Source organism: Aphis gossypii, chromosome 2, assembly GCF_020184175.1.
Source record: "Aphis gossypii isolate Hap1 chromosome 2, ASM2018417v2, whole genome shotgun sequence".
In the NCBI taxonomy this organism is placed as follows: Eukaryota; Metazoa; Arthropoda; class Insecta; order Hemiptera; family Aphididae; genus Aphis; species Aphis gossypii.
In genome coordinates this window covers 68,622,134-68,629,532 of record NC_065531.1, presented here as the reverse complement: position 1 = coordinate 68,629,532, position 7,399 = coordinate 68,622,134, and the positions used below count along the sequence as shown (strand labels likewise).

Below are 7,399 nucleotides of genomic sequence, written 5' to 3'. Positions count from 1 at the left end.
ACAATAGTGTGTAAAATTAAGTAAAAAAAAAATTAAAATTTTCTTGTAGAAATATCGACTAATAGATAATACACATTAAAAAATCACTGTATAATTTGAAGTTATTTATTGAATTGTAAGTTACCTATAACAGATTATGTCAATAACTTATCTTTATGTTAACGAACATTAAAATAATAATAAACAGACATTTAAAATAAAATGTAAATATAAATAATTATTAAAGTATCTATTCTGTATTCAGCAGTTTAATGTGTTCTTAAACGACTGCAATTGATGAAATGAACTCAACAGAACTAGAAATATTTTGGATTTCCTTGTAAGCTTCAAATAGACAATTTATTGGCAGTGTTTCTCGTAAAATGTTTTGCTCGTTTTCAGGCATTCATTTCAAACGAGGTAAGTGGAATTTTTGTTAACTAAAATAAAAACCAAATTCCAAATGTTAAATATTATTTAATCTTAATCTAAATAAATCATTACAAAAACAAAAATTAATGAGAAATGTTTACTCATTTCGCTTTGCAGATTCTGAAATCATTATAATGTTATGTTATAATAATGTTTTTCAATATGTGTGCATGTCTTTCGTTCTAGTTTAAATTTTATGAGTATTTTTGAGTTATTATAATATTGTATGGACGTATGGTGTACTCACTACTCAGAACACTCGGTATACTCGTAAATAAAAAATCGATTGTAATATAGTATATTAGTATTATTATTAAGACTCATCGATCGGTATTTTTTTTTCTGGTCAAAACGTAAACGAATTACTTTTTTACTAGCATATAGGATAGGTATCATAAAACCAAACACACATATATTTGTCGAAAAGCCAAGTACTTCCCACAATTTTTGACAGCAGTGGATAAATCGAATCCGAAATGCTCAGAGCGTGGGAGGGGAGTTGTACCGGCGAGGAATGTTTATGCCGTTATCCTTTCCGGCTGATTCTGTTTTACGAGCACCGTCGTTTTCTTTTTAGCTCGCGTGTATTTATAGTCGCCCCCATCGGAGACGAAGACGACGATGACCGAATCTGTTTAGGTTTCTGAGCACGTTCAGGCAAACATGGAAAAAAATGAGCTAAAACCCTCTCAGGTGTCGCAACTCAGAGCATGCATGGTAGCTTACATATTTATAATACATTATACTTAGCACATAATGTTTTGAATTTTGATATAATGCCTTGGTACATGATATCTTAAGTGTTATACATATGGCGAGCATAAGTGATCTGTTCATGATACGTACCTGTCATTGTCTACGGTTGAGTCTTGAATTAGGTGTGGATGTCTGATGCAACAGTGATCAATGATGACTAAGGATGACTACAATTAATTATGCGTAATCTGCCAAGAAAACACTAATCATTAACTGTAAAATATTTAAAGCTTATATTGTGTTGTAAGAAAATATTTTACACATTTTAATACAAATATTTTTAAAAAATTGTTGACGTAAATATTGAGTGTATATAAAAATTTTTTTCATTAAATGCAACTATGGAGCGATCAAATAAAAATTTGTTCGCGTACCGTTAATATTTGGCCAACGTTCCACTTTAAGCACGTGTGTCACAGATTCATTTCTGTTCTATAATATTAATATGCGATATTATGAGTTATGACACATAAGTACAATTTTTAAAGCATTCCTATTTGGCTATTTATACCAATAAATGTGAATATACTCATACTATGTTGGGTAAACTGTTTAATATGTAACGTACAAAAGGAAATTGTGTCATAGTGATGATACTCCAGACTTCCATCATTATTAAATCTAACAAAACAAAGAGCTCTAAGATTTTTTTTTACTTTGTTTGATTTGTTTGATCATAAGATAATGAAATCAGATGTTCGCTGTGGAAAGGCTAGGTGTAAGTGGTAACTGGTCGAATTGATGAGGTTGTAAAAAGACAATAATTTTGATAGTATATTATTATATAAACAATACGCGAGAGCCCACATTTCAGCCCATATTCTTGCAGCCACTACTTTTAAAAAATAAAGTTCTTACCGTAAACTTTTTTCTTTTCATTGATTGTCTATTGTCTAGCCAGGGGAGATGAACTGGTGTAGGTACACTCAACACTTTTTGTAGGTAACAAAATCATTTTAATGCTGTATCATTTCTAAATACGTTTTATACATTTACATTTTTTTACCACGCAGGACGTTCGTGTTACGTATAAACACAATTAGGTAATACAAGACTAGAACAGACGATCCCCCTCCCCAAAAAAAGGTACATAAAAAACCCCCACAATTGTATCGTAAAATTAATGCCAATTGATTTTGATAATCAAACCGATATCCAGTAAAATTATCGTTTGAGAACATTAGAAATCACTAGTAATTTTGCTTTCATCGCTGAAAATCGAATGCCAATAACACACCGCTGTCAGATTTACGGTAAAACATCATCGTATTTGTGATAATATGTATAACGTATTAACGTTCCATGACACGGTGATGCTAAGCCCGAGACGGCCGGTGCCCGGGCGGTCTAAGATTAGAACTCGGCGGCCGACCGAGGAGGCGGCGTCATCGCTCGGAACGCGCGTCCGTCCGGCCGATAGCCGTCGTGGATGACGCGCGCGTCGCGCCGTCGCAGTGGCGCAAACGGCCGGTGCAATATCATATTTTTAATAATATTATATAATATCGGAATCGCCGTCGTCTGCGCTTTACCGCTTCGTATAACGCGCGTAACACAAATACAATATACGGGGTGACAAAATAATACGTATACATGCAATATTTTAAGACTATGTAATGGTCGTGGACCGTCGGGATATCGTCTGCTATAGAGGAGTCGAGCTGCTGTGGTGCGTCCGCGCGCAGATGACGACGAGAAGAAAATCACAGCAGTAATAATAAATCGTTTTTCATCGGATAATATTGTATATTTCACGTTAAATCATCGTACTACGCCGTCGTGCACACGTCGAACACGAGATTGTCATTTTACACGACACGGCACCGTCGCTGCAGCAAACGATCCGTACGGTAAGATTGTCAGTGTTCGCAGTGTAAATCTCTCAACGCTCTCGTCGCAATACACCGACCGTCATCGCGTGTACTCATAACAATAAATCGTACACGCGTATGTCGTGTGTAATACGAACGAAGCGATACCGCCGAAATTCCTCCTGTCGTCGTTAGTACGTCACACACATTGACGTGTGTCAACGTCGAGTGTCCTACCTGTTTGTGTGTTATTATTACTAATAATATTATTATTGAATACGATTTGGTTTAGGTTTTTTTGGCTGCCGACTACGGCGTCGACGCGGCAGGTCTCGATTATTTTTATTTTTTTTTTTATCGTTCTCCGATTATACCCTTTATAGTTACGCATATTATCACGATATCAAATGTATGAGCTAAAAGGCCGTGTGGTATAGTGTAATTTCGTCACACGTTGGACGTGGGAGGTCAGCTAGTATCGTATTATATATATTATTATTATTCATATCGCACGCCGCAGATTTGTCATCCAAATTCTAGATCGCGGTTACGATCTCCAATGACATTGATCGATGTAATATTGTAGATAATAACAAATTAAATAATTTCGATCAAGATAATTTGTGGGGTAATTCGTATATCTGGGACCGCCGAGATTCAGTGTCTAATAATATAAACGGCTATTATAACAACTACACTCAATATCTCACTGTAAATCGATTTAACTATTCCAATCCAATGGACTCGTTGTTCTGCCAACCGTTTTCTTCAACTTCAAACATCACAATTATTAATAAACTATATTTAGAACTCGTGGTTTTAATTTTTTTAACATTGGTTGTGCGGGAAATTCAAATGTATGTGTCTCTGTATGGTGGTATATCCTCAACATCTGAATCAATTTTTTTAATACATGATATCTGCAATTTATAAGATTAAACATTTTTGACGTTGTATTTAAGAACTATATCATATTAGTTTTGAGAATTATTGTTAGAAAATATTTTAACTGTGTTGTACAAGATCTAATATTCTATGTTTTAAACGGTTCCTCATTTTCTGTAGTGGTGGAAGGTTTCGCAAAAAAATAGATTTTCTGCGTGGGGAAAGTTACACAGTTCTATTACTGGGCATCATAATTAACTGCATTCAAACTATATTTTGTCAAGTCTGTATTATAATTTTAATTTTTAATGCTATGCAAAGTAGTGAAAAATAATTTTTCAGCCTTACAACATTAGTGATTGCCGAAAAAGTAGTTTTCGACCTGTTATAAATCCGGGCTGAAAATTTACTGATAAACCAGATTGATATATATGTTCATAATAACGTTTTCACGTCAATAGCTTGTATCAATTGAAAGAAATTACTTACCAAAAGTTTAATAAGTGTGATAATGGTTTGAAGCCATTTTCATTCAAGGGTGAAATACAACGAGAGCAGTTTGAGAATATGTCACCCTCGTCAGGAATACCTCATTTCCGACCCTTTATTATTTACCTAAAGCAATTTATCATCATGTTCTCAAAGCTTCTAATTGAAATGCTCCTTTCTTAAATATAAAATTTAAATATTGATCATAATGTTTTTTTAGTATGATATAACAAATCACTTAATTCATTAAAAATATTTCATTAATATTTTTATACTATCACATCCATTGTATAAAAAGTAATAGGTATTACAATTATTGACAAATAAAATTTAATATTATTTAAATGTAAATACTTCATAATTGTTACAGAAAATGTTACCCTTACCTAACTCAAGAAAGTTACAATCCCTAAAAATTCACAGCCCTATAGTTTTTTCTTCTTTTTAAATATAACATTTCTATAAATACATTTCGTGTATTGAGTATTATTATAGTATATGTGATTCACATTACTAGTTATAATATTATAAATTTGTTTACAGTACAGTACTGTATGTTTGTATATTTGTGTACAATATATACGTACACTCGTACCTAATATATAAAATCCAATATCCGCGATTCTGCATCTTATACCATATTATGGTTATGACGAATATTATTATTTATGTTTTCGTGTATGCATTACGTATTATATTATTTATGTGTCATTTCGACCGATATATTTTTTGTTGCGTAGCCCGTTCAACGAACCAATCAGGTGCCCTATTGAAAATCCTGAGTCGCATTGCGTTCCGCACAATACGTCCACATAATGAATGCACGTAGCTCTCTACATTGGGAACGACTAGCAGCTGCTTTATTATACAGAGACATGTAACATTTTTGTCCTTCTTTGAAAATCGTGACAAAGTGCAAAACAAACAAGCAAATTTATCGTTTTATATTTATGTCGGAACACGCGACATTTTTATATTTACAAATCAATGAACATTTAAATCTTGAACTTTTGATGTAATTCAATACCGACCTCCGTGAGAGGTTTGAATTTGATTCCTTTCGCATTCTTTAATTAATTTAACTATATCATAGGTCAAAATATATGAAAAATATAATATTATGTTAAGCAATAATGCGATATTAATATTACACTCTTATTTAAATTCGTTTTACGAGTTGACCGTTGGATACAAAATACAATTAAACATAATGGACCAAACAATAGTTAATAGACGTATTGATTTTCCTGCCCCTTCATATTATTAAATAATAAGTTATCCTTTGTTGTATTCAAACGAAAATGTATACAACAGGTGTATTATACTTAAACATTTTATTATAAGTATTATATCTACATACAATTTATAGGAATTTTTAGTTTTTACTGACCAAATAAATCTTATATAAATTGTTATTAAAAAACACATATTATTTAAAAATGATGTATGTAATTTATATTGTATAGTATACATTCGTGTATGATGTGATGAGTGGATAATAATATCCATAATGTAATCCTGTCTGTATATGGAACTTGGGAGGTTGCAATAAGCTCTATTTAAAAATCGCTGTATCGTGATTATTTTTAAGTAAACATAAATGTTAGATATATGTTTAATACGTTAAAAATATTCGTAAATACATACCTACATTAACTTAACTTTTTCGTTATTTTTTCTACCTCCAAGCACTAATAAATATAAATATATAGTACATGAGTACCAACGTTTATTAGATTATTTTTTTAGAGGTGTGATGTAAGATATATTTTTTGTTTGCATTTATTTTTTTCAAAACTTCTATCTAGTTTAAATTACTCATTAGGTACTTATTATAAGATTAGCAACAAATATTTAAACATATTTTTAAAATATTTTATTGTTTAAAAATGTAACTAAATTACTATGGACTTCCTAATATAAAAAAAAATTGTTTTATAATACTCGTAGGTACTAGAAACTAGTAATTTACGTTACGTTATTACTCACAACATATTTCTATAATTAACATCATAAACTCCAATAGCTTTACAGGTAGTATTTCCTAGTATTGTATCAAGTCTTCTATCAATATTTAAATTCTCAGAATAATATTTTACTTATAGAAATATGAAATTAAAAATGCATGTTTTTCAAAAAAATTTAAAAAATATGATGATTATTCAAAAACATCGTTTTATAATGACTTTAATAAAGTAAAAAAAATACTTATGTCCCAAAACATTGAAAAATGTTCGATAAAATCAGTGTTTATAACTTTAAAAGAATTACCTTGTATAAAAATTATTATACCTGTATAGCTATTTATTATGTTATATTACCTACGTCCCGCAATCTATGTATTTTCTGGTGCATTCTTGTTGCCTTAATACCTTCTAAAATATACAAATTACCTCCCGTCATTAAAGTAAATAAAAAAGTATTAATATACACTAATTACGTCCGGTGATCAGGTAGCTCATAATTATACACGAGTTGGTACAAAAAATGTTCACAATGGTTGCCTCCCATAAACAATTAAGCAGTGGTTTATAAACTTGTAATATGTGCCCATTTTTTCGATATTTAAATAAACTCTAATAGCAGAGGTATTTAATATACCTATAATTAATAACACGGAATTTATTTTTATTAGACTGCAGTAAAAAGACGTTCATACGGTATCATTAAAGTTTTACGTTTAATACGTCTTATTGTGTATTTAGGTTTTTGTTGGAGAATCAACCGATTTTTCTCCTTGTTTCCGATAGTTAATCAATGAGTAATGACTACCAATACTGTTAACGCTACCTACTGTTATACAATCCATTATGACTTACGAGTTTTTTCTTTTCCAAACCGATCGTTATACGCGGCAGGCGTAACCTGTAAACGTATAAATACATAGATAGATATGTGGGTTCAACATTCGGGAAAAGTCACGATCGAAATTACAGGGATTGCGAATCTCGGTCGTAATGTTCGGACGATAATTATCGTTGTGGGTGGGAAGAAAAATGAGGTTTTCTTCTTTACTCGTGCGTCGTCGTGTGTTTTAAATTGATAGC

The 7,399-nt window shown here is 31.4% G+C and overlaps 1 protein-coding gene across 4 annotated transcripts in view; it reads left to right on the top strand.

Annotated features, from left to right (window-relative positions):
- The window catches only part of LOC114126057 (uncharacterized), a 57,221-nt gene that overhangs the window by 29,215 nt on the left and 20,607 nt on the right, over nt 1–7,399 (top strand). The window lies entirely within an intron of this gene.